General features: G+C 44.7%; 1 protein-coding gene and 1 long non-coding RNA gene across 2 annotated transcripts in view; one reads left to right on the forward strand and one right to left on the reverse strand.

Annotated features, from left to right (window-relative positions):
* Window positions 1-4,570, forward strand: part of LOC109307458 — a 29,176-nt gene extending 24,606 nt beyond the window's left edge. The window contains exons 2-3 of the long non-coding RNA XR_002100268.1: window positions 902-1,052; window positions 3,947-4,570. This is a non-coding gene — a long non-coding RNA (uncharacterized LOC109307458). The remainder of the gene's footprint in view (window positions 1-901; window positions 1,053-3,946) is intronic.
* The window catches only part of AGBL4 (ATP/GTP binding protein like 4), a 1,420,095-nt gene that overhangs the window by 576,879 nt on the left and 833,235 nt on the right, over window positions 1-9,981 (reverse strand). The window lies entirely within an intron of this gene.

The raw sequence follows: 9,981 nt of genomic DNA on the forward strand, positions 1-9,981 counted from the left end.
TGAATCACACTGCATTTCCCTATGCATTTATTTTCAGATCATTAGATCATTTTTCATCAGGCAGTTTGCAGGGCTGATGAACAGAAGTTATAACCTGCAAAGATTTCGACATTTGCATTGGTGACTAAGTCAGACCAAACCACACACCACTGTAACACCCAGCCTCGCGCTGCCAATGGGTACATAACACACAAAAAATAAACTTGAAATTAAATCAGCCATGGAGCTTCTGTTGGGAACCCACAGAAATCTTTTACCCTTTTTACTCTAATGAAACGATAGCATAGGTTTTATCTTATCTGAATTGCCAAATTAGAGAATATTATCACAGAATTCAGTTTCCTAACATGCAGTATTACCAATCCTCACATGATCTTGTTATACCTACAGGAGTCCTGCAATGTTTGATGTTTTATTCAAGCCCCGAATCCTCAAGCCAAGTGACTGTGTGAGAATCTCAGCTTTTAATTTTTTCATGTTAGTTAGCAGCCCTCACTACTGCAGAGAATAACTAGCAAATGTGACCCAAGTGCATCCTAAAGTCTCAAAAACTACAAAGCAAATAAATAAGGGGCCGACACGTATTTAAAAATCTTGTGACCTTTTAAGACCATATAATTTGGACTGGCAGTTTCTAAAGGAAAAATAACGTGAAGGAAGGTTTATAAAACCTAATGATATTATTGATTATACTTAAGACGCCCCCTGTATGGCCAGTGCCATCCCGTAAGTCTAAATGTAGGTGTGCTCCTGAACAGAAATTTCTCTATGATTTACAGTTTTATTCCAATCAAAAAGGTTCGTGTTGCAATTTAAACAAAATATTCCTGATACTCAGCTACTGCGAATCATCTTTGGTTTTCTTGGGGTCAACAAATCTTCAATGCCTTGCCACTGTTAGGAACTTGGCCCCCAGTACTCCAGTGGAAAAAAGGATCAGACAGAGCAGAGCGCTGCAGAGGAGGAGGGGTGAATCTGCGCGGAGATGAAGAAACGTGGAAGCTGAAGTTGATGCAGCTGTTGGGGAGCTCTCGAGGACTGGGGCAGAAGGGGTAAGGAGCATAAGGCTTCTGTGGACAGCGATTTGGGTTGTGGTAGCACTGCTAAGAGAGTGGTATCTGCCTGTGAATATTATCGGGGATTGGTTGTGTTTTTGAACGCTGTATCTTTTACTTCATAAGTCGGATTCATAAATAAATAAATAAAGTTTTATATTTAGTAGACAAAGCCTGACATTGGCTACTAGGTGGACAAAAGTGAGACAGACCATTTTGGCTTTGTTCTGTAATTTGAGACATACGTTACTAATACCAAAGACCTAAAAATGGAAGCTGTAATAATAATTTAAGGTGTAGATAAATGTGTAGAGAAAGAAATATCCTTTAAAATATAGTGCTATCTTAAGGGTCCCCATAAGTATTTTTACGAAATGATTTAAAGAACATGTCAAGAGGTTTCTTCCTTGAATTGCTCTGAGGACACAAGTCACACAACTTTGGATGTCCAAATTCACTTCCTTCAATGACAAAAGCAAGGCATGCCATTACAATATAAAGTTCAACTCAAACCTCTCTCTCATACTTAGTCATTCAGGGCTTACTCAGACCATCTCACCTCCCCTTGCATCCATGCAAAGGAAAGAATAACTTGCCTCACTGAGTCCCCCCAAAATATTTAACCCTTTCCCATCAGGATCAACACCTCTTAAAGTGTCACCATGATATACCAATCTTCAGACAGAAACTAGGATGTTCAAAGGGTCACCCACAGCAACACAATAGCAACCATCTCTCGTCCTAACAACAGAACGGACCGGTTTGAGTGATTTCCACTTCTCCCTGATCCTGAGCCGAATGTTAAACCTATTGCTCTTGCCATCACCATCATCTAGTCTATGTATTTCCCAATCTCATGAACAATTTTCTTCTAGCAAGTCCAAAACCCACATGGGGACAGGTATGTCCCATTCCAGTAATATTTTTAACACACAAAAAGTAACAGCAGTGTCTCTCCTCCTCTCCGCACTCCATGCCGAGTGTTCCCTGTGGAGAAACCCATTGCGATTCTTCACGAGAAAAATAACCTATTTTCAGGTACACACAAAGAAGGATTACAGAATAAACCCAACTGCTGGCTGGAGTTCTTCAGATGTTACAGAAACCCCATCACCAGCAGAAAAAGTGATATTACCTATGTGCGACAGAACATAACTGAGAGCCAGAGGCTCACCAGCCGTACATTCGCAATCAGAACCAGGAAGGAAATACACTCTTCCCACTCATTCTCAGCCAGCAGTGGGCAAACTGTTTTGCAAAGCCGCCAAACTGCTGAGATAAAGTGATCTAAAGGAAACCTGGAACAAATGCAATGTTTTCAAACTGGACATTAGATACCAATAGGAGGTGGCTTTGTTGTTCACTCCTTTACTCAGCCTTTCAAAGCCGTGCTCCAACTCCCACTGGCTTTGATGAGAACAGGACCAGGTCCCCAAAGAGCAAACCAAGGCTTCTGACCCTGCTCTAGGTTTAGGCAAAGTGCTGCAAGCTCCTGTCACCCAGGATCATTAAGAGATCCCCTTGTGCTTTTCTTGGGATGTTGTTATGCTAACTCAGGCATCCAGCCCCACAGGCAATTTGTTGGTGCTGCACAGGCAGCTGCAGACAGCCATGCTTAGCTAAAAAGCGCCTTAGCCTTCTGAGGCTAATCATTTCCCTCCTTCAGGCCATCCAGACAGGCCGGGAGGGTACTGGTCCACCACCTGCTAGAGACAGAAATAGCAAAGATCTGTCTGCCCACAATCAACATGTATTTGTGAGTGAGGAGGGACATGACATCACCCAAAGGCTTAGGCTTACAGAAGCATGTAAGCTAAAGCACTGAACTCAGTTGTGTTCACCCTTGGTGGATGTCAAGGTCCCGAAAGCCCAGACGAAATCCAGGGGGGTGGCAGAAGTCTGGCATCTTTGAACTGCATGCTTAATTATGGATTCTAGTATCTGCCTTTTAATTTTGTTTTGCTTCCACTTTCCAGGCCAGAGGCCCCTGCCAGTGCTTTGGTTACATTGACTACCTGACACATACAGCACATGTATCTTTACTGTGACTCTGCCACCATTTCTCTTTTTCTACCTGGGTGCATCTACACTTTACTGCAGTTGACTAATTAGCTCCGCAGCAGAGTGTCACCATCTACGCATGCACCCATACTAGGGCACAGTAAATTAATGAACTCTGCCATAGGATAGTACTGTCTGGGACAAGTACTATCCTATAGCAAAGTAATTTATGCCACCTCAGCTAGCTATCTAGGGCTAGCTAGGGCATGAAGGGGCTGCCTGTTGGCTAACCCCGCACTGTAGCATCCTCATGCCCCCGCCAGCTCCTCTGTCACCCAGAGCCTGAGGCTGACACCCTGGGCTGCCTGCCAGCCTGGGGCTGCTCCTCTCCAGCTCAGACTGCTGTGGTCCCAGGTGCATATGTAAATGCTGCGCCCAGGAGCAGTGGGCTCCAGCATTAACTGTGCCAGAGTTTATTGCACTGGATTAATTGCTCATGTAGATCCACCCCCGTTACCTATTTTTTTACTCATTTGTATGGCGCTTATATAATGGGGCCCTACTATTTCAGCTGGTCCTGTGCAGACAATTAGGAGCTGATGTGAAGAAATGCTTTGAAGAAGCCAGTTGAAGTACATCTATACCAGTGGTTTACAGAGTAAGGGAACCTTCCACAACTTTTGTCAATGTGATGGCATCCCTGGTTGAGGAACACTGTTGTGCTCAACTTACCCTAGTGGTCCTCAACTGGATGTACAGCCAGACCAAGGACTGCAGCATGTGTGTGCACCATCCTGACTCATGAGGATTGTCTGATAACTCTAAAGTAGGAAGGAAAATGGGTTCATGCTTCAGCCCTTCTTGATCTGACCTTGCACTGTCTCTCCTAGAAACAGGTGGAACCAGCCTGCATGCCTCCATTTCCAAGAGGAGCATATGGGGGCCAGACTGGGAAGAGCTGCAGCACTTGACAACCCTAATGCAGGAGGAGTGTGTGTATGCATTATGGCACTCCAGAGAGGCTCTCACAGCACCCTGAGGTGCTGTGGCACCCTGGTTGAGAACCACTGGTCCATACCATGCTGAGAAATGCCCGCTCTCTTCCAAAGCAGAATCAGCATAGCCATATTTGTGCACTGTGGCATGCAAATCAATTAACAATGCTCCTCAGCTGGTGGCAGGTTGTGGAGTACCTCAGCAAAACCATAATATTTTTTACTACAGTGCTACCTTGGAGTGAACACAGAAGTGGACCCAAAGAGTGTGCACTGGTACAGTCTCACCCCCTTCCCTTTGATTCCTGGTCCACCAAAAGTTTAAAACCAACTGTCTGGCAGCGGGAGCAGCATTTCTATTCAGGCAGTAGTGAGCAAGTCAATTGACTTCACAGCACATTATAATCTACCCAGTTCCTCCTAAACTCTGCATTCCATAGGCATTAGCGCTGTGCGAAGCTTCAGGTGCTGATTCAATTCGGAGGAGATTCACCCTAATTCAGCTGCCAAATCTCCGAATCGGAATTGAATCAGGGGACTAATTAAAAGGTCTGATTAGATTCGGAGCTCTCCGAATTGATTTGAATTGATTGCTTTGGCAATTTGGGCAGTACCTGCTCGCTGTAACAGGGAGCTGGACCTGGACTCAATGCTGGTAAATAGGAGGCAGGGGAGCAGGGGGCTGAAGGAGACAGGGGATAGGGCTCCATCCCCTACCTGCTCCCCCAGGCCTCCTGAGTGCCCCCCGACCCCTGCCCGCTCTCCCAGCACCATGGCTGCCCTGCCTGCCCCAGCTCTTGGTTGTTTAGAAAAAAGCCCCCATTCACCTGCTGCTGCCAGGCAGAGCAATCCCCGCTGGCCCCCACTGCCCCATGCCACATGGGGAGCTTTGCCACAAGCTCCCTGACCACCAGCCACTCTCCCAGCCCCCCCATGACTGCCCTGCCCACCCCAGCTCCTCACCCACATTCACCAGCTGCTGCAGCAGCCTTAGGGCTTTTGGGGGCTCATGGCAGAGCCCCCACACAGTGCAGGGCAGTAGGGGCAGCAGGGATAACCCCACCCTCATGCCTGGCAGAAGCTGGTGAGTCAGGGCTTTTTTTTTAAAAAAGGGCCAGAACCTGGGGCGGGCAGAGTAGCCATGTGGGGGAGGGGCTGGGAAAGTGGGCGGGGTTGGGGGGCTTGTGGCAGAGCCCCTCATGCAGCGTGGGACAGTGGGGGCAGCGGGGATTGCCCCCCTGCCCAGCAGCACCCAGTGAGCGGGGGCTTTCTTTTTCCAAAGAGCTGGGACCTGATGGGGCAGCCATTAAGAGTGGGTGGGGGATGGGGCTGTGTGATTCAGCTGATTCAGCAGCAGCCAAATATCCAGATCAGATTCGGCCAAATAGATTTGGGACAGTGATTCGAATCACCAAATCACATCACTGCCTCCCGCATGGGCCAAATCCAAATCCGAAGCGAATACTAGCTGCTTCGCACAGGCCTAATAGGCATTACCAACCCACTTTCCTTCCTATGGTTCCACTACAGCTATCCATTCTTCTGCACTTCTTCTGTCTGCTAGCTGCTTCTAGTATTGTAGCTCCTTTTTCACAGCCCTGCAGACTGCTTTTAACTCTAGTTAGTAACTTTAACTTGAGTGTGGAAATGTTTGTTCAGGTGAACATTCAGTGTGAAAATAATTTGCCGTGCTCACTGGATGATATGTCAAAATGAGAAGGTTAAGTTTTGCTTTATGAATTCAAAAGAGATGTCCATCTAACTGTAATGGCTTCAGGACTAATGAAACAATATCTTTTGAGGATTTTGGCTTAGTATGTTGTATTTTTAGACATAATATAGGATTTAGAAAGTTAAAACATATTTCAATAAAGTTACTTTTGCATTTGCTTTGATTTTAAACTGAATAATCCAGCTGTAGGCCTGTAGTTTATTAATAAATCTTCTGGTTTCTTTTGCACTGGAGAAAAATGTGTGTTACGTGTGACGATGCACCTCTGCACCCCTCTTTTCAAAATCCTTGATCCACGCATGAGTAGACACATCCTTGCAGCACATAGCAATGAACCTCATGGTCTGAAGAAACCTGGGAACTTTGCTACCTATTCTTGGGTGCCACCTACTGGCATGTCATCTATTAACTATTAATATACAAAAGTGATCTATGGCTGCCTGGAGCAGGTTCTACCGCAGTACCAGTAAATTAAAATCCATTGGGTTCTTTAGATGATATCCAAGCATCTGGACAGGAAAGAAAGTTGGTGAGAGAAATATCAGTTATTCCCACTATTTCGCCAACAGCATTCCAAATCTCTGGGTACGTGAACTTTGTAGAGGAAAAAAATCATATAAAAAGCATCAAGGAGAATATGTGCCTTTTTCATGTTTTTGTGACCCATATTTTAAACATTTATTCACATTAACTTTTAGAAAGAGAGAAATGCATGTAATTTGCACCTTGGGATAAGTTGGAGGTGTCCATGAGATGCATGCAATTTCATGGATGGCAGAATACCAATTTTACTTAAATGACAGAGCCCCACAACATGTCTCTTATTCAAATGACCTGAAAATAAGAGATACGAAGGTATAAGTAGGAAAAGAAAATGAACCTAAATATTTAAAGCTAGTGCACTGAATGATATTTTCCAGTATGCATTTCACCGTGCACACTAAATCCACTTTCTGAGACTGCAATAATTTGTCTTGGACTTCTACTGAACTTCTCATATCATAAGCAATGGAAAGCTCTTGTTGATACACAGAGACTATCCAGTAACTCAGCATGAAAAGCATATACAGACTCCAAATGAACAAGGGCCTTGTCACACAGTAATTTGGGGCAGCTCCTGGAACTCTTAACACCTGGATTGTCAACACATTAACACCTGAAACTAGTTTAAAGCACTCATTATGAGGCTCAAAGTTGCAGCACATCAGGGCAGGATTATCTGTAACCCATGCTGTCCAACTTCTGTTACACTAATAGGCTACACAAACACCCCACCTGCCTCCCCTTCTCTTCTCCCCAGCCCAGTTATTTGTGGGCGCCCATTCTCTCTGTGTCAGGGGAGCAGGAAGGAAAATGTTAACCTGGGATGATGTAGTTGTGGCTGGTCCTGCTTGAAGCAGGGCGTTGGACTAGATGTGACCTCCTGAGGTCCCTTCCAGCCTCGTTCTCTATTATTCTAACCTGCCTGCCCAGCCACCACCATCACTGGTGCTCTCTGACCCAGGCTCAGCTGGGAGCAGGGAGGAGCTGCAGAGTTTGGCGGGGGGAGAGCTCCACAGGGCAGAAGGGAGCTCCAGGGGCGGGGTGAGTCCTGGAATAGGAAGGGGGAAAATCTTACTTTTCAACTATCCAAGTACCTACTGGTCTAAATGTGCAACTGCTCCAAACCTGAGCTAGCACTAACACCGAGCAAGGATGGAGCAGCTCACAGTATAATGGATAACGAGGGCCTAATTTTTGTGCAATCTTTAGTAAAAGAACCTTGGAGCCCTTTTCTGAGTCTTACTGCAGCCTCCAAACTATAGTGGATTGTAGCTCAGAATTCCTGTTTTTCTGAAAATTGTGCAATTTGATACTTTTGTTCTGGATCAAAACCAAAAAAAAAAAAATTAAAATTTTGAAAATTTCTGTGGAGCAAAATTCTAAAACCTGATTTTGGAAAGACTGAAATGACATTTTGCTTTTTGAAATTATATTTTGTTTTCACCTTATCAAAACGTTTTGTTCCACTAAGGTCAACATCATCCTTTTGAGGAAATTAAAATGCTTTGTTTGCATTTTATAAAGTCACCTTGCATGTTAGATTATATTAAGTATAATACGTTACAATAAAGCACTTCAACCAACATACTGTCATATCAGAATATGACATGACACATTATGACACATTAGTCTGCTCACTTTAAAAGTTAAGTATTAAACATAGACTTCAAATTGAATCATTTTGACTTTGGGATGAGTTTGAAACAAAATATTTTTGCCTTATCTAGACGATCCATTTAAATAAGTTTTCACTGAAATCTTTGGCAAAATTGAGTTATTCCCAAAATTTCAGTTTTCTGAAATCAGCATTTTCTGACAGAAAAAAAAATTCCATCATAAAAATGTCAAGGATGCAGGGGGCTGGTAAGTACGGAATCCATATAATCATGAGCTAGGGACCACAAAGCTGCCCATCCCTCAGTACCCATATCTCCCTCACCTCTATGCATTGGTCTACAAAACCAAGTAGGACAGGGGTGTCAAATTCATCTGGCCCTGTGCACTGGACAAGACCAGTCCACAGGCTAGATGAATGGCACAGAGACCACCCACTGACTGGATCTAGACAACAATTTGTTGCCCACCCCCCATAGAGAGGCCACTCTGGGTAGTCTAGGATTGCACCTCGGCCAGTCTAGGACCCACACTACTGTGTTCCAGCTCTTGTCATGTCCAGGTCATAAGCAAAGTTTTTATTTAAATTTCATTCCAGATACCTCTAGTATCTAAGATGTCACTACTTGCTATGCTATCCCTGTAGCATGTTGTGTGGTTGTTGCTATACCAGCCTTGAAGCACCTTCCCTGGAAGTTCATGGAGTCTGCACTTCTCAAATACAGCACTATCCTAACCCCTTCCCCACCAGTTCTTATAGCTAAATAAAATACAATTACCTCTTTTCACAAATCCTTCACTTCTACCTCTTTATTGTCTTGTTCTTCCCTAAGTATCTCCCTTCAGTTTCCCTATCTTTCTGCCATGAAGGTATCCAAAAATGACAAAATATCCCAAAGGGAGTATCAGTATTTGCATGCCGGGGCATTTTACATGCTATTTTTGTTTCCTCTTTCACTTCCTCCTCTCTTGTGTTGGTTTGGTCCATCCATTTCCCTCACTCTTCCCCCACAGGTGCTACATCTCTGACAGTTGCTGCCAAACATGGGGCATCTTTAGGCGTGCTCCAGGGATTAGTGGGGCAGTGCTTTAATTACTGTGGCTCCAAGAACTGTTCTAATTAAAATGGTGGCAGAGGAGCTTTAGTTAAATTGCCTCCACCGCTATTTTGAAGCACAATGGTTCTGGATACATGAGATGCAGAGGCTGCTGAAACGCACTAATTAGCATGCTCCAGCAGGGTCCATTAATCGAGTTTGCTCCAATGCGTTGTAATTATAGCGTCCCCATATATCTACAGGCAGCCTAATTCCCTACCAATCTGCCCATTCTTTATCTCTCCCTACTCACTAGGGGCTGAAGTTTCTGCCTTCTGTGCCCCCAACTTCCCAAGAATAACCACCACAAAACCTTCTACATCCTACCATCCCTCCTAGTTGCATGAAAACTTTAGGTTCCACCCTTGTTTCCTTTAGCTGATTTCCTCCTCCTTGCTGGCCTTCAAGCTCTTCTTCTTGCACCTCCTCTATCTCTGATCTCACTTGGAGCAGTTCCTGTTTCCATTTATTTCAATGAGAACCAGATTAGGTGTAAGATTTAAGTTCCATGAAAAAGAAACAAAAAATTTCCGTCCAATTATAGGAACAGTACTCAGTTCATTATTAATCATAGAATCATAGGGTTGGAAGGGACCCCAAAGGATCATCAGGTCCAGCCCCCTGCATGAGCAGGAAAGATATTTGAGGTGAGACAACCCCTGCCAGGTGTCCGTCCAGTCTTCTCTTGAAGACCTCTAGGGTAGATGATTGCACCACCACTGGGGGGAGCTTGTTCCATAGTCTGGAAACCCTACTTGTAAAGAACTTCTTCCTAATGTTCAGCCTGAAACTATCTTCCAGGAGTTTGTGACCATTGTTTCTAGTTTTCCCCCAGGGCGCCCTGGTGAACAGTTGGCTTGCATCCATAGATGCTTCTCGAGCAAATCCCGGGACGTCATTCTCCCCTTGTACTCGGCCTTGGTGAGGCCGCAGCTGGAGTACTG

Source organism: Crocodylus porosus, unplaced genomic scaffold (genome assembly GCF_001723895.1).
Source record: "Crocodylus porosus isolate Cpor-Errol unplaced genomic scaffold, CroPor_comp1, whole genome shotgun sequence".
NCBI classification, from domain to species: Eukaryota; Metazoa; Chordata; order Crocodylia; family Crocodylidae; genus Crocodylus; species Crocodylus porosus.